This window comes from Phragmites australis, chromosome 11 (genome assembly GCF_958298935.1).
Source record: "Phragmites australis chromosome 11, lpPhrAust1.1, whole genome shotgun sequence".
Lineage (NCBI taxonomy): Eukaryota > Viridiplantae > Streptophyta > Magnoliopsida > Poales > Poaceae > Phragmites > Phragmites australis.
In genome coordinates, this window is record NC_084931.1 from 13,111,720 (window position 1) to 13,133,904 (window position 22,185).

Below are 22,185 nucleotides of genomic sequence, written 5' to 3' on the forward strand. Positions count from 1 at the left end.
GTGTCCGCGGTGGACTGAACCCAGTTTTGCACCGTGTACCATTGGTTACAGGTGCTACCACACCTACTGGGGTACAGGTGCAATAGGAATAGCAGATGCTGGACATCATGGTGTAGCAGTAGGCATGGCTACAGAGCCTCCTGCCAGTGCCGCAGGTAGGCCCGAGTACGTGTAGAGGTTTTATGGGCTCTCCAGCTGAATCGACCTCTGTGATGACAAACCGGCCTTTAGGCATCTTGCTGGGACCTCGGCCACGCCTCGGTCCTTCGGACGACTGACCATCCGGTGCAGACTCAGTGGTCAGACCCTCTGGAGCATCAGTGGTCGGACCATCCTTAGTAGCATCCGTGATCCAATCATCCGGAGCATCATCGTCAAGTTGATTCAGGTTGAGGTATGCACTTGGGCTTCCCTCCTGGGCATCAGCCGCGACTGGCTCCTGGCCAGAGGAGGGGCCTTGTATCGGCGGGCACGTCCGTGGGCGATGACTTAATTTTGCACGAGACATTCCCACACAAAAATTCGATCTATTCAGATTTCTTGCAACATCGATATAAGTACAAGTACTAACAGAACAAAGTTAAATGACATACTAAGACAAATATTTTAACACATAAAGCATCCTTAAATCTCAATTTCCCATTTCAAAAAACTTTTGAGTTGAATCAGTGCACAATAACACGACGTAGAACCCTATCTGACAAGTAAAAATATCGTAGAAAAACAAGGTGAGATCGAGGAAGTGGAGGATGAAACAATTGTAAAGGTTTTTCTTTCGGACACATTTGAGAATTGATCTTGTACGTGTTAGTCAAAGTGGATGCAACTCACATGCTTAATCATTTGCAATTGTTGAACTCAATGGCCCACGAGTTTAAGGTTCAATTGAGTAATTAAAAAAGGATTATGGGGATGGGACGATAACAGGAAGTAGTTAGCTAGGACATGAAAAAATTAGTTGCAAGCATTTGTTTTCGTGTGTAGTTTGTTGCAGACACATGAGCCATCCAAAGGAATACTTTTGGAGTTGTTGTTGGGCATCTTTGTGTACCTTTCTTCTTTCAGTGTCGTAACTGATCCAAAACATAAAACAGATAAGGGATGAAGCAGTGGCAGTAACTAATTAACTGGTGAACTCTTAGAATTCAGCCCATGTACGGCATGGGCGAAGAGTTTTGAAGTTCAAATTTGACATGTATACACAAAATGAAAAGAACACAATCCAAACAGGTAAATCATGTGCACACAAAAGGGTATACAGTCTCTTTCCTCTGCCCCTCTGTAGGGAAGTGCATATACCGGGAATCAGCCAAATGACCGAAGGATGTTGCGAGCAATGATTGTCCTAGTGAGCTCCTCTTTTGATATGCTTCCCATGACGTGGTCTCAGCAGATTTTGATGCAAAGATTTAGATCTCCATGGTATAGCTAATTAAAGTTTGAGGTTGCCTTCACAGGGAAAAGGAGCAATGCATTACAAATGAGAAGGTACAAATGCCTTGAACAATGTAGGATTCTTCTTGCCGCTGTGACAAAAATAAGAACAAAATGCTCAAACTCAAACTGAGAAACAGATACTTTAAGGAAAATATATATCATGCAATTTTGCATCTCTTATCCAACTTATTTGTCATGCAAAGCTGAGGAGGTTCCAAAATTTAAACAGATTGGATCTCTAACATGGCAGAAGTAAAGAATTTAAACATATAAGCTCCACAGCGCACTCTAATTGAGTAACAAGCCTATCTATTACTCTACCAATCCAGCCTGCCATTCCCACTACCTCCGGTACGAATGGTTCAACAGCAAATAAGCAATAGTAGCACAACAATAGCATAAAGTGTGAAACAAGGATATCATCAATATAATGAAATATAAAACAAAATAGACAAGAACTACTCAACAATTGAGCTAGCTGAACCCACTAGTACAACCTCCAAGCATCAATCAATGCAAAATGCCCAAAAGAGCTAGCTGATCAATTGCAACACATGTCAATATTGAGCTCGTTTCATCAACAGATTCTAAAAAGGACATCACCTCCAAACTGTCAAGCAACAAAAACATCATATATTCTTCCCCTTTCTCCTCTATTATCTCCATTCTATAAGAACCAGCTAGTGAGAATGAGCGGCGGCCGTATTTAACAGCGAGGACGCCGAGGAGCATAGGGAGGCGGCGAGGGTGCACAGGGAAGATGCAGTGGCGAACGGCGTCGGCTCCGTGGGCGACGGGATTGTCATTGGCTCTATGCGTGGCATTAGCTCTGGGGATGGCGACGGGGATGGCATCAGCTTTGTGGGTGGCTCTGGGGCCAGTGTCGGCTCCGTGGGCTTCTTCGGGGACGGCGTACGGGCTTTGGGAAAGAGGACAGGGATGAGCACGGCGGGGCTCCGGGGATGGCAACTGGCAGGGGGATGGTGACGGGGAGGCGACGGTGGGGAGGCAGTATCGGCTCCGGGGAAAACAACAGGGATGAGCACGGTGGGGCTCCAGGGATGGCGACGGGCATGGTGAGTTACGATGGGGAGGCGGCGTCGTGAGAAGGTATTCCTTTCAAATAGGAATTCTGGTTTACCCCAAAAAAATCATTCCACTCTTGTGAAATACGGTGTAGAAAAAACTTGTTGATGGCCAGGTTTGAAATTTGAACTATCGCAACAGAAGTTTCACGTGGTGACGAAGAGATTCTCCATCCTACATGAGCATCTTGAAGATGCTTGGAAACTGCACGAGTACGGCGAGGTAATGCTTCATCTCTTCAACAACCATGCATGCTTCAAAAAACACACTGGGTATTTGAATGCAATGAGAAGCTGCCTCTTTGTCTGCGTGAGCCCGCTAAAAAGACCCGACGTTGGTGGTTGACTGATGCTTGGTTTGTTGTGAGCCATTATGTGACTGCACCTAGCATTCAATCACTTGAAGACAAAAAGATGCAGTCTCACCATGACCCGGAGGCCCTTTATAAGCCATCAGGTGAGAAATCCTCACTGCACCAGACCATAACTTAGCCATGGAGTTTCCATCTTCGCCACCAAAGTCTCCTCTACTAACACCACCACTATCTCCAGCCGAGTCCGGCTCCTTTGGGAAGTCATCGACATCTCCTCAAATGAGGAGGCAAAAGAGGAAGCGGCAACCACTAGCATCCTTGTTAAAGACAACAGGGCCCCAGCTCCCGAAGACTCATCCCCAATCCAAGATGAGGTGTACTGGACCTCATAGAGGTGGAGATATAGGAAGAGGACGTGCGATTTAGGCGAAGAAAGAGGAGGCGACCGACAGCATCTCCGTTAAAGACGGCAAAGTCTTGGCTTCTTCTTCACCTTCATCCTCGAGCAACACTAATGATGATGGCTGAGGATCAAGGCCAAGGCTTCCACTCTATCCTCATCCTCCATGATGCCGATGATGATGGCATAAGGGAAAAGAGGTGGGAGAGACTTCTCTGATTATTTTCTTTCTTCCTCCTCCTGCCCTACACTAAGTAGATCATAGGGATTCTTCTAAACCTTCTTTATTTTTCTTTAGCTTATGTGTAAAAGATATTGAAATCTTATTAAATAAAAAAATATCATATTTCTACTGCAATTCCTATGTATGATTTTGAGTCTTCATGAATACAAGGAACATCAAACAACTATTCAACCTTTGAAATGTGTCTTTCATTTAGTTTGGGGACTTCGGAGCCACTTGTCAGGATGTTCATCATAGATTACCTTAAGTTAAACTTCAAGCAAAAAGCACCATAACTTTTAGGTACTCGCGGACTCGATAAAGTTCTTCACGGTCCCTAAAGAAGGGGTCTTAGACTGTAATCCCTTTTCACTAGAAAATGTTTTTGCGACGCGTACGGTAAGCTTTTGTAGTCAAAGTACGTATGAAGCCCCCGACTGGTTATCGAGGAAAAGGTTCCCGAATGGCAGTCAAAACTCCGAGTGCACGCATGGGCGTAAGTACCCAAATAGAGGCTCACCTTGTCTTTAAGGCATTGGATTGAAATAGGAAAAATGATACATATTATCTATTTAGTATTATGACAACTAATATTACAAAATATATCCTAAGTAGTTACACATAGAACTTACGAAGCTGGTCAATATTCTAAGAGTTGTTTAGGACTTGGCCATCTTCCATGGCTAACCTATACAACCCTGGCCAATTAGATTCAACCACCCTATAAGGACTCTCCCACTTCAGAGATAGCTTGTGACAATTTTCCTGGCTCTGTACGAGTCGTAGAACCAAATCTTTGGGTTCAAAGCATCTCTTTTAGACATTCTAGTCATGGTAGCGCTAGAGAGCTTGCTGGTACCGTGTTGATCTTATCGACACTTGAGTCCTTTTTGGTCATCCTACCTTCTTTGGATTTCATCTTTGTCAGCATATAGTTCGATTTGGGGAGATTTGATCTTTAGTTCATACGGTAGAATTGCTTTAGCCCCATAAACTAGGAAGAAAGGCATTTCACCTACTGCCCTACTAGATGTTGTTCGGAGTTCCTAGAGTATGTTAGGCAACTCGAAAGCCCAGGCTTTAGCATGGGCGCATAAGCGGTTGAACACAGAGGTATTGATTCCTTGGAGCATAGACCATTTGCCTGCTCAACCTACCCGTTGCTTTGTGGATGAGCCATAGATGCGAAGTGGACTGTAATGCCTAGTCCTACTAGGTAATCGATGCACGCTGTGCTAGAGAACAGAGTGTCATTGTTGGTGATAATCCTACTCAGGACACCAAATTGTGTCATGATGCTTTTCATGATGAACTTCTTGGCCGCTGCCAAGGTGATCTTGCCAACTGGCTCCGCTTCAATCCACTTGGTGAAGGTATCAATTGCAATGTATAGGAACATAAAGCCCCCAAGTGCTACCGGGAAGGGCCCTAGAATATCAAGCCCACAAATCGCAAATGGCAACGATGAGGGGATCATCTGTAGAGCTTGAGTAGTCTGGTGTATGCGTCTATTGTCGAAATAATAGCTGGTACACATTTTTACCAACTCGCTCACATCATGGAGAGCTGTAGGCCAATAGAAACCTTGTATAAATGCCTTTCCGACTAGGGTTCGGAAGGAAGCATGATCTCCGCACACCCTTCCATGGATTTCTTTGAGGAGTTCTTTTCCCTGCTTTTGAGAGATGCACTTCATGAGTACTCCATGGCGCCTTTTCGATAGAGGACACCGTCCACCAGGGTATAGATGCTTGAAAAGTGAAAAGGACACCGTCCACCAGGGTACTCATGCTTGAATAGTGCATCATCTTTAAGCACAACTCGATCTTGAATGTACTTGTGGATAGGATCCATCTACGAAACTTCGCTTTCAAGTTGAGCCTTGAGTTCCCTGGCCGCTCCTTTTCGGGTGTATTGCCCTAGCGAGCCCCTGAGCTGGTTATAGGTCTTGTAGACCACCACTCCTTCGGCTGTGTTATCTGATGATTCCACAAACAGCTTCGATAGTTTCTCTATGAAAGTACTAGGTTGTCATGGAGATGTGAGGATGCTAGGTGGGCAAGACTATCAGCGAGGAAATTATCCTTCCTTGGGATATATTTGACCTTGAGTCCAACAAATTTCTTTTCTAGCTTCCTCATCTCCACGAGGTAGTTTGTCATAGTCTTTTCTAAGGTTTGATACTCCTTGTTGACTTGCTTCACCACCAACTGTGAATACCCTTTCACGAGAAGATGTCGGATGCAAAGAGAAGAAGCTACTCGAAGACCGACGAGCAAACCCTCATATTCGGCTATATTGTTTGTGGCCGGCAAGTCAATCTGCAAAGTGTATTGCAGGCTTCCTCCTATGGGAGAGATAAGTATATTTGCAGCCTTGGCACCCTAAAGCGTATGTGATCTATCAAAGAAAAGGGTCCATACATCTGATAAGTCATTGCGGTTGTCCTAAGGTTGATCGAGTTTTTCCATTCAGCAATGAAGTTAGTGAGTACTTGTGATTTGATCGATGTCCGAGGTACACAGGAAACGTCCAATTCCGTGAGCATGACATCCCACTTAAAGATTTGGCCAATTGCATCTCTGTTGTGGAGGATTTTCCCTAGTGAGAATATTGATGGTACGGTAATATTGTGAGCTTGAAATAGTGTCATAACTTACGAGAGCCCATCAGCACCATGTATAGTTCCTTTTGCACTTGTAGGTAGTGTTCTTTAGGATCATGGAGTACTTCACTGACATAGTACACTGGTCGCTGGTTCTTTTCTCACTTGTCGGGCACTTACCTTTCCACCACCAATACCCCACTCACGATTCATGGTCCAGCCGCTATGGATAACAAAAGATCTTCATTTGGGTTGAGAGCAACTAGCACAGGGATGGATGAAAAATATCTCTTTAGATTTTTTAATGCCTCATCTGCCTCTTCTGACCATTCAAACTTGTTGTGGTGATGTAGTAATTTGAAGCAAGGAAGTCCGTGGTCTCTGAGTCAGGATATGAAACAACTAAGTACTACCATAGACCCAATTATTCTTTGAACTTCTCACGCTAACCTTGGGATTGCATTTCCTCGATGGCTTTGATCTTCTCAGGATTAACTTCAATTCCTCAGTAAGACACTGGGTACTCGAGCAACTTTCCCGCGTCCACTCCAAACGCGCACTTCTCTGGGTTAAGCATGACCCAATGCTTCCGCAGATTGTTGAAGGTGTCTTGCAAGTCAGAGATGAGATCTTCCTTCTTCTTAGTCTTGATGATGATATCATCGCTGTAGGCTTTCATGTTTTGGCCAATTTGGTCATGGAGGGTTATCTGCATATATCTTTGATATGTGACACCAGCGTTCTTTAATCCAAATGTCATCTTGACATAGCAGTATACTCCGAAGGGAGTAATAAAGGAAGTTTTCTCCTCATCTTCCTGATGCATATTGATCTGGTGATAACCGTAATAAGCACCAAGAAGGCTTTGATAATTGCATCCAAAGGTGGAGTTGACTATCTAATTTATGCGTGGTAGGGGGAAGGCGTCCTTCAGGTAGTCTTTGTTGAGGTTGGTGAAGTCCACACACATTCACCACTTGTCATTTGCTTTTCTAACCACGACGAGATTAGCTATCGACTCAGGATGGTCCACCTCTATGATGAATTCGATTGTGGTAAGCCTTTCTATTTCCTCTTCAATTGCCTCCTTCCAGTTGGGTGCGAAACACTAGAGCTTCTGCTTTACTGGCTTCGCATCACTCCAGAGAGCTAATTTGTGCTTGATCACATTCATGAGGATCTCAAGCATGTCAGATGGTTGCCATGCAGACAAGTCAGCGTTTTCCTAGAGGAAGGTGATGAGCACGAGTTCCTATTTGGAATCCAGGTTAGAGCCAATTCAGACGGTCTTGGATGGCTCTGTTGGGTCTAGAGGAACATTTTGTTACTTAAACATGGGACTTTAATACCTCCTTAGGCCTCGAGTTCTTTGTCTCCATGTCAGGTTGGTGCTGCATCGCCATGTAGATACTCCACTTTTCACAGCGGAGGCTGGCTTTCGGGCAGACCTAGACAACAATGACTCCCTTAGGTCCTGTGATCTTCACGCACTGGTACGCATAGTGTGCGACAACCATGACCATGGCTTGAGTTGGTCATCCTAAGATGGCATCATACGCCATCCCAAAATCAACCACATAGAACAAAATCTTCTCTGTTCTGAAGTTATTAAGCTTTCTGAAGGTAACAGGGAGAAATATCTAGCCAATAGGGCTGGTTGAGGATCTGGCTACTATGCTGTTGAAGGCTTGCATAACCGGCTTGATAGTAGATCGGGAGATCTACAATGCTTCGAGTACGCTTGTGAAGATGATGTTGAGGGAACTCACTCCATCGATGAGCACTCAGGAGACATTGTAGTTGTTGATCATAGGCTCGACCACTATCAGGAAATGGCTTGGCCGTATAAAGTTTTCTGGGCAATCATCCTAGCCAAATTAGATCTCAACATTTGACCACTTGTTGGCATGACAATCCTTGGGGATGGCTACTAAGACTTCTCGAGCCACCATCTTGTACTGTTGCTTGGACACATAGGACGCAGAACCAGCAAACATGTGGTCGATGGTTCTCTCGTTCGGCTAGAAAGACATCAGATCTGAATCGTCCTTGTTGCTACTGGAGCTTGAGTCCCTACTCTAGGTCATGACCTCGGTCTTCTTTCCCTAGGCCTTTTTAATCTGAGCTTTCATCAGCTTCTTCCAGAGCCAGCACTCATGGAGGCTATGGTCATCGGTCCGATGGAGATTGCACCAAGACTTGCCATCATGTTCGCCAGTGCTCGGTGTGTACCTCTTGCTTCGGGATGAGCTGGAGCACTTTGTAGGGATGGGTGTCGGGCAGATCTGCAAAAAATTTATCGGATTTAGTTTTCTTTCCCTTCCTTCCCTTGGAGTTATTCTTGCGCTTGCTCTTGGCCACATCGTTGCTGATCTTGGGCTAGGGGCATTTGATACCCTGGTCCTTCTCCTTGATAAACAGGAGCACCTCTTTGGCCTTGCCTGCCATGTCTATGATCTTCATGAGCTCCTTGACCACCTCGAGCTCCTTCCTCGTGACGTCTTCAATGCATCATTGGCTCCTAATACCTTGAGTGAACACTTGGATGCATAATAATTGCTTATTTTGGGGATGGTATTCTGGGTATTGCGGAAGCAACACGCAAACTCATGGAAGGTATCTTTCTTCGTTTGTTCACAATGGTAGAGATCATTTTCATTCCAGTGTGAACATATGTACCCTAGAAGTTAGCTTGAAATATGTCGCAGAGCTGCTCCCACGAGTAAATTGTCTCTTGCAATAGGTTAGTCTGCAGGTTCTAGCTACCCCTTCAAGGGCTGTGGGGAGGTAATTTTTCATTACCTTCTTGAGATTCATGCTCCCATTGTACTTCTCTATTGACCCGGGGCGGAATCGTGCCAGCCAGGTCACATTCCTTAGATCTAGAGAGAAAGATTGGCACCCATTGACAACACCTTGATCCGCTCGGGTAGCCACGGGTGCTCTACCCATGGAGATCGGTCCTGGCTTGAGTGGTCTTGAGACATCCTCCGATCAAACCACCGAGGCATAGTTGATGCCTCCTCAGGGTCGTTGAGCGCCTCCACTGGTTGATAACCTCACGTAAATCATTGATAGGGTGATCTCTGGCTGGCGAGGTCTTTCGGCAATTAGGTGATCAATTATCTTCCTGGGTCGTCTTGTTCCGGGGATTATGCCTCTCTCAATCTAATCCATCACGAGAAGGAGCGGTGTGGGACTTCCCCTGATTAGAGCTATTCCTGGTGATGTCTTGATGGGAGTTCTCGACCTGAATGAGAGCCTCCTTCGTCATGCTGGTCATCGAATTAATCCAACCCTTATTGAGGGGGGTCGTCAGACCTACAATCGAAGGGCGCATGAGAGCCTCTATGTTGTTACAGATCTATAATATTGAGCCCCATTGGTCAGGAGAAGTTAGATCTCATGCTCTATTCTAATTTTGGATCTAGGGGACGTGGCCAACAAAAGCTGTCCGTCGCCTGGAACCAGAACGGTGGGGACCCGCATATTCACGAGATCATCATCTTGATTTTCCAAACCGTCATCCCTGTCTCTAATGGTGAAGACTTCTCGAGGGTAATCTCACCAGAGGAGGAGTCCAGATCCATCATGGATTTGTTACTAGAGTGCTCTAGATAGGTATCTCGACAATCCATGTTGTCAGAAGCTGCAGGGGAGGATCCCGACTTATGGTGAACATCACTTTCATGATCGTCTTGGTAACCGAGTAGTTCAAACTCGATGTCGTAGTCCCTGGTGCATTAATCCATCAAACGACTTACCTCATCACTGTATTCATGACCAGTTAACTCTTCAATGAAATCCACCCAATCGATCGCTAGGTCACCATTGGTCGAGGGCATGAAGTTGTTGTAGAACCCCTCATCCAAGAAGCCGGTCCTTGGTGCAAGCTTTCGCAAAATCGATGGCATGTCATGTGTAGGTATATCAACACCTATTTTCATGATCCCCATGGACAGCACCTGCTGTCGATGATTGGTGAACTGCGGATCTTACAAACTTATAGAAATAGCAGTGGATACTTCATCTAGATGAAATTGTAGAAATACAGGTTCAAGCTTCCCTTAGGATAATATCCCTACATCCTTTTTGTCTTATATTATTCTCCAAAACTATTACAATGAAGTTCGTGGCTAGCCAGTGGTTAAAGATGGTACTCCACCTCCTACAGGAATGGATATAAATATGGCGTTTATATTGCCTTCAGAGTTTCATGTTGTCAATGAGGGAGTTGCACAATTATGTCTTGGTCCTAAGTAAGGTATTTTAGAGAAGCTTGATGAATCAAGCCAATACTTGAAACCATTGCATGTTAAAGGGCATATCAATGGAAGGATGATATCCAGGATGTTGGTTGATGGTGGAGCTACTGTAAACTTGATGTTGTACTCAGTTTTTAATAAGTTAGGGCAAGAGGACAACGAGCTTATGAAGACTAATTTGATGCTTAATGGCTTCACAGGTGATCCTGCGGAAGCCAAGGGTGTTATTTTTAAGGATCGTACCATTGGGAGAAAGACATTACCTATGGCTTTCTTCATCATCGATGTACAAGGTAATTACAGCATTTTATTAGGGTATGATTGGATTCATGCAAATCGTTGTGTTCCTTCTACGTTGCATGAAAGTTTAGTAGAGTGGATTGATGATGATGCAAAGGTTGTTCAAGCGGACACATCAGCTTATGTGGCTTTGGCCGATGCTTTAGCTAATTGTCAGCATGGTAATGTCTAGTATTTTTGAGGTTTAGATCTTTCTAGCTATAATTATCTTAGTATACTAAGGATGGTTTTATACTCGTCTCTGTACAACCGACTTCTTCAGGTCGGCTTAGTAATATGATGTTATAAATGAGTAAAGAAAATAGTTTAGAGTGGTTGCAAAACCATATGGAACAATACCGGTCAAATCAGAATAATATTTGTGAAGCTATTGAAGATTTTGATTACATAGAAAAATTAGGATAATATTTCTTGTCAGCTGACCCATTAGAGAAGGTTGATATAGGTGATGGGAATATTCCTAGGCTGATGTATGTAAATGAAAATATGTCTGCTGAATATAAAAATAAAGTAATTAAGTTGGTAAGGGAATATGTTGACTGCTTTTCTTTGGAATATCATGAAATGCCAAGACTTAGCTGAGAGCTAGTAGAGCACCAGATGCCTATTAAACTTGGTTTTAGGCCTCATAAACAACCATCTAGAAGATTTCATCCTAATGTGTATGATTAGATCAAAGAAGAAATAGGCCAATTACTAGCAGCTGGTTCTATAAGGCCGTGCAGGTATGTTGATGGGATTTCTAATGTTGTCCCGGTCAATAGTGGTAAGTTGAGGGTGTACATTGGTTTTAGAGATTTAAATAAAGCTACATCTAAAGATGAATATCTACGCCTTATAGCTGACATGTTAAGCAATGATGCTTCAAGACATAAAGTAATTAGCTTCTTAGATTGTAATGCTAGTTATAATAAGATTTTTATGGCCGAACAGGATATGTCTAAAACGACCTTTAGATGTCTTGGGTTTGTTGGTTTATTTGAGTGGGTTGTTATGACATTTGTTTTAATCAATGCAGATGCTACGTATCAAAAAGCTATGATTTTAATTGTTCATGATTTACTTGGTGTATGGTTTAAAAATGAATCCACTCAAATATGCTTTTTGTGTGTCGACTGGTAAATTCCTAGGATTTATAATATATGAGAAGGGCATTGAGATAGATTGTAGCAAGATAGAAGCTATTAAGAATGTAGAGGCACCACAATGTAAAAGGGATATGCAGAAATTTCTGGGGAATGTGAAATATTTGAGAAGGTATAAATCTAACTTGTCGGGTAAAGTTAGTGCATTTATACCTATACTTCGATTAAAGAAAGAGACCGAATTTACTTGGGGGCAAAACAACCACAAGCATTTGAGGAGATTAAGAGATATTTGTCCGCGCCTCCTATACATAGGGCACCTAAAGCAAGGATACCATTTTGGCCATATGTTGTTGTGGAAGAGAATGTTATTGGTGTTGTTTCGACATAAAAAGTAGATGGTACAAAGTATGTGATCACATATTTAAACCGGCGTCTCATCAGAACTGGAAAAAAGGTATGTGTTAACTAGTACTTGTGTAGCAGCATGTCAAACTGATGTTATCAAGTATATGTTGAAACAACAGATTTTAAATGGTAGAATCGGAAAGTGAGCTTATGCGTTGATAGAATATGATTTGTCTTATGAATCTTTAAAATCTATTAAAGGCCAAATTGTAGCAAATATTATTGTTGATCATCGAATCGATCGTAGTTAGGAGGTAATTGGCTATGTAGAAATTTATCTGTGGAAACTTTATTTTGATGTCTCAACTTGTAGAGAGGGACATGGTATTGGTATTGTTCTAATTTCAGCTAGAGGTGTTGTTTTTGAAACATCAGTGCCTATAGAATATTTTTGTACTAATAATCAAGATGAGTATGAAGCTCTTTTGTTAGGTTTGCAAATTTTAGTATGGAAAGTTGTTTGGAAATCATAGCAACTTTGGATGACTTCAATATTTGCCATGTGTCTAGAAAAGAAAATACTAGAGCTAATGATTTAGCACAATAAGCATCTGGTTATCAACTTAGCAGAGGGAAATTTTTCATTATAGAAGAACCGATGTTAGAACATGCTACAATCCTAATGGCTGAACCAAGTGTTTTGAGGAAACCCATAATTAGCTATTTAGAAAACCATAATCAGTCTGTAAATAGAAAGCTTCAGCGGCAAGCATTGAAGTATACATTGATAGATGGTGAATTGTATCATCAAACTTTAGAAGGTTTACTTTTAAAATCCTAAGGTTCGGATTAGTCTCAATGTTCTATGGGTGAGGTACATGAAGGTATATGTGGTACATATCAGTCTACTCATAAAATGAAGTGGTTGCTAAAAAGAGCTGGGTTTTATTGGCTGACTATGTTGCAATATTGTTTTAGATACTACAAAGGGTGTGAGTCATGTAAAAAGTTTGGTGATGTTCAATTAGCACCTGCTTTTATGTTACATCCTATTATTAAACTATGGCAGTTTCGTGGATGGGGTTTAGATTTCATCGGCCAAATACACCCTACATCTTCAAAAGAGCATCATTTTGTTTTAGTAACCACTAATTATTTTACAAAGTGGACAGAAATTGTTCCTCTTAAAAATATGACTCATCAAGAGGTGATTAGTTATATTTTGGAGCATATTATTTATAGATTCGACATACCACATACTTTAACAATGGATCAGGGATTGTCTTCTATATCACATCAAGTATGTGAGTTTGCCAAATCATTTAGAATCAAGATTCTTAATTCTTCACCATACTATGCTCAGGCCAATAGATAGTATAAATCAAGTAATAAAATTCTGATTAAGCTTATAAAGAGAAAGATAAAGAAACACCCGAAGAGGAGGCATGAGGTTCTAGGTGAAGCATTGTGGGCTCATCATGTATCTCAGCATGGTGCTATAAAGGTGTCACCATATGAGCTAGTATGCTCTCACAAGCAAGCAATTACCATGCCCACACATGAAGGCGAAGATGAGGATGCAAGAGCAAGAGTTAAGCTGAAGCGAAGATGATGGAGATGAAGATGAAGATGAAGAGAGTAATGAAAATGATGAGCAAGGCACATCAAGTGATGAAAAAATGGATCCCGAAGTCACCAACTCATCTCTCAAGTGGATAAGAACATCAAGAAGATCAATGCCAAGATTGATCAACGAATCTCCACGAAGAACCTGATCAAAACTATTGATCGCATCAAGAAGGAGAAGAAGACCAAGAGCAAGAGGGAGACAAGGGGAAGAGCTAAAGCATTTTCAAGCATGGAAAGATGGGTGAGTGAATATTAAGATTCAAGCTCAAGTGATGAGAGCTTCGTCATCCACTCCTCCAAGAGAAGCTCTTGCTCAAGGTCGTCATCACGCAAGTTAACACGCAAGACATCTCACAAGTGCTTTATGGCCAAAGGTATGGATAGCGATGTAAGTGATGATGAATCCGATGAGGGTTCTCCTTCCTATGATGAACTCCGTCATTTGATCAATGAGCAATAAAGGGCTCTTCAGAAACAATCGAAAGTGCTTAAGAAATTTACTGCACTTAATGACATTCATGCTACGTTTATTTCTAATTATGAACAATTATTAAGCAAATTTAATTTGCTAAATAAGGAGCATGATGAGCTTAAGGAAAAATTTGAGTGCATTGAATCTCAATCTAAGGCCCCTTTGGAGCAATGTACCTCTCTATTTAATTTCAAATCTAAGGTAGATGATTACACTTCTTGTGATGATTTAATTGATTTATCTAGCTCACCCATTTGCAATGAGATATATGTTGAGAGTATTCTTGTAGAATCATCTAATGAACTCATTGCATAAGAAAATAATGAGCTTAAGCAAGAAATGGAAAAGCTCAAGAAGGACTTGGCAAGATTAAAGGGCAAGAACCATATCCAACCTCCTCAAGATAAACATGCTACAATGGTGAAGTAGCTTGCGGAGGAGTCCACTGTGACATGCTTCAAATGTCTCAAGAAGACCACAAGTCCTTCCAATGCAAGCAAGTCAAAAAGGAGACCAAGGAGAAGAAGAAAGTAATGAACCTTTCCAACAAGACTTTCAACATCTACACCAAGCCCAACTACAAAACCAAAACCAAGAGTAACCACTACAATCTCAAGAAGAAGAACAACAGCAGGGTGGTTGCATATATGGTTGGGAGAAAGAATTGGAGGTGGAACCAATCCATTTGGGTGCCCAAGAAAGTCATCACCAATATGAAGAGGCCCCAATAAATTTGAGTTTCAAAGAAGACTTGAAGCCCGAGGAGGCTATGGGTTTGGAGACTTGGCTCACAAAATAAATCAAAGAAGCTAAGCGTATAAGATTGGGCATTTTAATGAAGACCATGATCATCATATACCAAATCCCTAACCAAAGGTAAAAAGGTAATGGAGCTAGATGCAAAATCTTTTAATTGTTGTTGCTCATTTGCCTTGTCTAAGATTGTATGTGCTTATTTCAATTTACTGCAATGCCTAGTGTTAGTTTTCATATGGTAGGTTGCTTTTGTTTCTCTCTTTCTTATGAGCAACCTACATGGTTTATTAGTTGCAGGTTCTTTTCATGGCGTTAGTTTCACAATTGATATCTTTTATGTTCCATGAACCAATCCATAAGGATCCTTCCCTTTGTTATTAATAACAAGTGCATATGTCTTGCAAGTATTCAAAACTTGTATGCACACATTTAGGAGGAGTATATCCTATGGGTTATGATTTTGAGACTAACATGTGTTGCTAGATGTATCTTTTATAGTCTCATGGAGAAATCAATAAGTCCCCAGAGGTATGCAATGCTTAAATAGTTCAATTGGTATCATTGTCAATTCATTTCTACATTTAAGCTACATTCATGCATGATATGACTTAAACTTCCTACCTCTACTTTTGTCTAGATGTGCATATATTGCTACATTCTTATAAGTGGTATTCACAAGTGGGTCTCATTATATGTATGCACACATAAAGGGGGTGTTTAGATTACATCATGTGAGTTTCATGAATTATGATCCTTGTTCGTTCTTTTTTAATTGATATCAATGCCTTCTATCCTCACAATTGGTATCATGAATTATATATTTACAATTGGTATATCTTTTCAATTGGTACCATTTCATTGGACCATGATTTATGAAACTCTCTCCCATGTTCTATGACACTCTTCCTCGAGTTCAACATATGTTTGTAGCCCTTTTTGATATTGTTGACAAAGGGGGAGAAGTTTCATGACCAAAGTAAAAAGCAAGATACAATATGTCTAGGAATGATGAATATGACAAAGGGGAGAAGAAGAAGATACAAGAAGCAACATGATGCACCTAGATTGACAAATAGGGAAAAGCTCTTGCATGAGTCGATCAAGGGAGATAGTGGTAATGGAGAAAGGGGGAGCCACAACAAAGGGGGACTAAATGGTAAGAACATGCATCCAAGCAATGTGGTAAGGCTTTGTGGTCTTTACGATTGATATTATTTATTATTTTCACTTGCTTTGGTTGTGCTATCATCTATCACCAAAAAGGGAGAGATTGTAGCGAAAATGACCGTATTAGGCAATGATTGTGATTTTGGTGATTAATAACAACATAATCATTGGGACTAACATGTTTGTCAAGAATATATGTTAGTAGGTCTCATGGATACAATACATCAAGAAACCACCGTAGCCGGAACAAAGTTTGATTGAATTGGAGAAATCCTAGGAGAATTGACCTCACTGGATAGTCCGGTGCAGACGAGTTTGCACTCACCGGAGCATTGTGCATAGAGGCTGATAGCCTCACCGGATAGTTAGGTGCTCTATGTGTCGATCTCACCAGAGTATTTCTGACAAATGGGAGCATTTCTTGCACCAGAGGACCTGACCATATAGTCTGGTGATTTGCACTAGGTAACACCGGAGCATTTCTTGCAGAGAAGAATGCAAGTGCAGAAGACTGATGATCAACCCACCGGAAGGTCCGGTGCTTTGTTTGTGCACAACAGAGTATGGCACCAGAGCATTTATTCCAGAGGCGACTACAAGTGCTGAAGAATGAAAATCAAACTCATCGGATAGTCCGGTGATCATAGAGATGAATGCGCGGAAGCATTTTACACAGAGAAGAAGTGGCGCGATCTGGCTCAAAATAACTCACCGTAAGGTCCAGTGATGGATTTGAAGGCATATCGGAATGTCTGGTGTCCATAGAGGATTTTAGTAGAGTTCCAACTGCTACTTTCTGAGTTTGTACTCACTACATTATCCGATGTTAGTACTACTTTTCTCACCGCTTCATCCGGTGCTAACAGCTTTTCTGAGCCATTGGGAAAACTGCTAGTTGGCGTGTTTGAGCCTATAAATACCCCTCCACTTAGTCATTTAACGTGTGGCATGCTGCTGAAGTCTAAAGGAAGCTTATACACACTTGAGAAGACATCCAAGCCACCAATGTGCTTAAAGTGATCATCCAAAGTGATTAAGAACAAGATTAGAGAGTGTTTAGTTCTTATAGGCCTAGAGTGAGTTATAGCTAAGTGTTGTAGCTTGAAGAATGGATCAAGGAGTGAGCCTAGCTTGTACTGAGTGGTACGTGGGCGCCTTGGAGTCTTGGTGACTCGTTGGCATTCTAGGCCTTGGTGGCTCAAGCTTGTTGACCCTCTGACTTGGTGTAGAGCGGCGGCAAGACACATGTACGGGGACGCGGAGACCCTTGCCTTAGTGGCTCAAGCTCCGGAGTGATCACGATGGCAAGAGACCGGAAGAGAGGCTTGTGGTGAGGCCTTATCTTGGTGTCTTAGTGGCTCACTTGAGACCTTGTCTTTGTAACTTGGTGGCTCAATAGGGGTGGCATTCGTGCCATCGATACCATGGGATAAAAATCTCTTGTGCCGAGTTTGTCTCTTTACACAATTTAGTTTCCGTATTTACATACTTGCAATTTACCTTGCTAGAGTAGGTTGTAAATCCTCTTAAGCGGTAAAGTAGACACACTAGAAAAACCTAGAGCACATTTAGATAGAAATTGAGATGGATTTATCTTATAAAGTTTTTGGAGCCGAATAGTTTCTAAGTGTCCTAATTCACCTCCCCTTAGGACATCACCATTCCTCACAGCAAGCTTCACCTTTTCTTTTGCTCTAACCTGACAAGTTACAAAGTGCTGGCAGATCATTGATAGTGACAAACAACATGGCATGCAAGGTAAAGTACTCTTGCTTGTACTAATCCCAAACCTTGACACCTTCCGATTAGAGTTTCTTAAGATCATCAACTAAGGGCCTGAGGTACACATCGATATCGTTGTCAGGTTGTTTCGACCCTGATATCAAGATCGACAAACATAATGTATTTTCGCTTGTTACAAAGCTAGAGTAGAAGGTTGTAGATCGACAACACAACAGGCCAGGTGCTATATGAGGTACTCATGTTACCGAAAAGATTCATGTTATCTATTCCCATAGCAAATCTAATATTTCTCAATTCTTTCAATGAACCTACCAAATGTGGAATCAATGATTCGCCACTTAGCGGAATCCACCAGGTGCCGTATCATTACATCGTTCTTACGACACTCCTTATGCCAACACACCAATTAGGCCAAATTTTTGTTAGGAAACAAACGCTTCAAATAGGGAATTACAGGAAAATACCAAACCACCTTCCTAGGAGGCCCTTTACTCTTCTTGCTTCCATCCCCATCACTGTCGTCATTTCTACGCTTGTATTGATGGGATCCACAAATGGGGCATTGATCCAGCTCTGCATACTCTCCACGAAACAAGATACAATCCTTCTTATATGCATGCATTTTTTCTATTCCCAGTCCTAAAAGACAAATTATCTTCTTTGCGTCATAGACGCCGTCGAGCACCAAGTACCCCTCTGGTAGAATGTCCCTTAACATATCCAGCTATGCTTTGAAACTCTTGTCAGTCCAACCATGGGTTGCTTTTAGCTTTAGAAGCTTTAGGTCATCAAATAGCTGCATGTACTTCTCCTTACAATTAGGATAAAGGGGTGCCTTGGAATCTCTCATAAATTCTAGGAATTTAGCAAACTCATCACTATTATACTCGTCGTGCCACTCGACATCCCGCATCATCTAGTCCACATTCTCCATAAAATCCTTGATATCATTATCATTGGAACCTAATATGTCATCATCCTTAAGATCATGATACATATCATCGGATGTAAATCCTTGATCCACACTGTCAGCATGGAGGCCCCGATCCATCTCTCCTTCATTAAGGCCTTCCTCGCTATGTTTGTTTCAACACATATAATTCTCTTTAAATCCACACATGATCAAGTGTGCATGTACATTGTTTGGTTTTGGGAACTTTTTATCATTCCTGCAACCATGACATGGACAATACATTGTTGTTTTACCATGATCTTTCATATCCGCCAAAGCATCACTCATGGAATACTTCACCCCACTCAGATACTCCGTACAAGTCCGAATCTCAAAGTACATCCAACTTCTGTCCGCCATCTACTATGTAAAAACATTCATTCTTCATTAACAATTACCTTAATTGTGTGATTAAGCATGTGATTTTAAATTCTATACAATTACACTAAATCTGTGGCATGAAGTGGTAGATCGGGCCAACGTAGTATCAAATCTAACATAAATACAACTCACTTGTACTAAGATTTTGGATAAAGATACAAAATGATTGATTACAACTCAAAGTACAAAAAATCTACCAAATAGGAGGTTAGAGGAGGAAAGGGCGAGATGCAAACCTTCAAAGACCTAGCAACAATTTAAACTTTAAATCAACAAAATATTAGAGAGTTTCTAGTGGAACCGAAGAAAATCGCCACAACTGAGGGTGTGCAGTACTGTTGAGTAACTATTGAGCACGCAATATCCAGCGAGATCTAATAATAGATCTAAGTCATAAGTGATGGGTCATAAGAGCATATGTCACTTATGACTAGTCACAAGGGACGGGTCGTAATATAACCTATCACTTATGACTGGTGCAAGAAGATCCGTCATTTATGACTAGGTCATAAGTGACGGGTCATAACTACACCGTCACTTATGACTGACGGGTTTAGTTATAACTCGTCACCAATGTAATAAGTGAAGTGTAGTATTATGGCTTGTCACTGATGACATGGTATCAGTGATGGGTCAAAGTCCGGTCCTTACCCGAGGCTATATAAGTGACGGGTTGTATAATGATCTGTCACTAAATCGTGCCTCTTGTGTCTGTTTTTCACTACCCGTCACTATTGGCAGTAACCACACCCCGTCACTGAGACTCGCTCATTAGTGGCGGGTGGTAAATGCACCTATCACTAATGACTATCATTAATGATGGACAACAGATCTGCTTAGACCATTGGGGATGCACCTTAGTGACGAGTCTTAACTGTGACTCATCACTGATGACTGTCATTAGTGATGGATCTCATACCTATTACTAATGGGTCATCATTAGTGACACGTTCAGAGTGACGGGTATGATACCTGTCACTAATGACAATTATTACTCGTCACTAATGTGATGTTTTGACGGTGCTCCAGAGTGCCCAGTGGGGCTGATACACAAGCTGTACACCCGCACGGCTGCACCTGCTTTCTTTTGGCCGTTTTTGACAAAGTGGATGTCTAATCGATTTTATTTGATGGAATAGTTAGATTTCACGTTACAAATAACTTGTGAGCTACAATTTGATGGAGCTTGTGCACCTCACCAGGTGCTATGACCGTGGAAGGATACTATGCTAAGGTACTGATGCCGGAAATGATGGAGGATTGCAATGGACAAGCTTTAAATTTTATACAACCTGTAATAGCCTATGATGATATAAATATCAAGCTACATCCTTTGGTAATCGGTTCCACTTTTGAGTGATAACAATTATGTTCCGTTAGCGATGGATTATGGTAACCCAGTTGTATGAATTTGCTAGGTATTTATGTTTAGTGCTACATTTTTCATAACGGTGCCTTAGTATTTCATTTGCTGACTGTACAGATGGATACCAATGTGAGATGGTTTCTTGAATTTTTTTCCTTTCAATCTAATCATCAGAGACGTTTTTTTTCCCGCCTTTGGCTCTTTGGACTGCAAGTATATGGTGCAGTATGAGTTTGTATGTATATCTAGCTTTCATGTACACAAGCTCTCGATATCTTTCTCGTTGAAACAAAATTGAATTTTCTCATAATTTACACATTTAGGCATGTTACAAGAACCCACCCTGAATGAGCTTTCCATCATGAAAGTAGCTCTAAGTTGATACCTGGCATAAAAGTCAGTTAAGTTGGTGCCAATAGCGATGAGGTTGCGACAAAATTGCATTATAGTTCATAGCAGATCTCGATTAGGCACCACAATGAAAAAAAATCGCATTATAATTCATAGCGGATGATGATCAGGCACCACTAAGTCATTGGCCGGATGGGGGGCCAAGTCAGACTACCTACCACACATGAAAGTACATAGACCGGTGAATCCTATCTGGTGCACACGTAGGGCTCGCTGAACTGCAGGCTCAGCCCAGTTCCATTTGGTTTGTGAACCAAGCTAAAATGTCTGTCTGGCTTGGCTCAGCTTATTTGCTGGCTTGAGCTAGCTCGCGAGGGCTCACGAGGCTGCTAGACTCGTTGGGAGTGGCGGTACTGGCCATCAGAGCACACTAGTCAGGCAAGACAGCAAGACCTAACAGGCTAACATCATGTAAACCATTGCTAATTGCAGCAACCAGCAGAAAGAGGCCTACCATTCTGGCATGTACCGATAGTACTATGTATGAGTTTGGCAAAAAAAAACCTTCAGTCCATCACCAATAAACAAGATCAACCAATATCAGTACCAAACCTGAGACCCCTTCCAAGTTCCAGTAAAAAACTAAGGATGGACAGATCGACTAAAATGAAAAAATTCGAACTAAACCCTATGAATCTCGCGAGGATATACGGGAGATCGGAGTGCAAAGTACCTTGGGGATTGGGCTCTTGCTCCTGGACTCTAGGCGGCAAGCAGGCGTGCGGCTCTAGTTCCTAGACTCATGGCAGCTGTAGGTCTTGGACTCCTGGCGGCGTGCGGGCATGCAGCTCCATCGCCTCCGCATGGGAACTGGGAAGGAGAGGAATGAGACAACCAGGGAAGAAGAACCCAATCGAACCCATCCGAGTAAGCTAGGTTTTCCTTACCAACAAAAGAAGAACCCAATCGATGGGTCACCGCTCAGCGCTCGTACTCCGGTGGACTAGTGAGAGGAGCGGCGCTATGGTGGCCGGATGGGAAATGAGTGAGCGGGACACCACCACGCCAGGAGGAAGAGGGGGAGGGGACAGGAAGGAGCGGCGTCCAAAGTCCAAATGAGATCGATAGCTGGTGGGCTACGATTATCTTGCTAGACTACTGGGCTAGGCTAGGGTTCCATGGGCTTGGTTTGGCTTGGCTCATTTGGTCTACTGGGCCAGACCAGGGTCCCATCGGCTTAGGCTTGGCTCGATTCACAAACGAGCCAACAATGTGGCTTGGGCTCGGCTCATTTGGACAACGAGCA

At 42.2% G+C, this 22,185-nt stretch overlaps 1 long non-coding RNA gene across 1 annotated transcript; it reads right to left on the reverse strand.

Annotated features, from left to right (window-relative positions):
• Window positions 1-1,334: 1,334 nt before the first annotated feature.
• On the reverse strand, window positions 1,335-21,954 carry LOC133884407 (uncharacterized). Its single transcript, XR_009903104.1, has 3 exons — window positions 21,827-21,954; window positions 21,613-21,749; window positions 1,335-1,526 (listed from the first exon to the last, which is right to left on the reverse strand). It is a non-coding gene; the product is annotated as an uncharacterized LOC133884407 (long non-coding RNA).
• Between the last annotated feature and the right edge of the window lie 231 nt (window positions 21,955-22,185).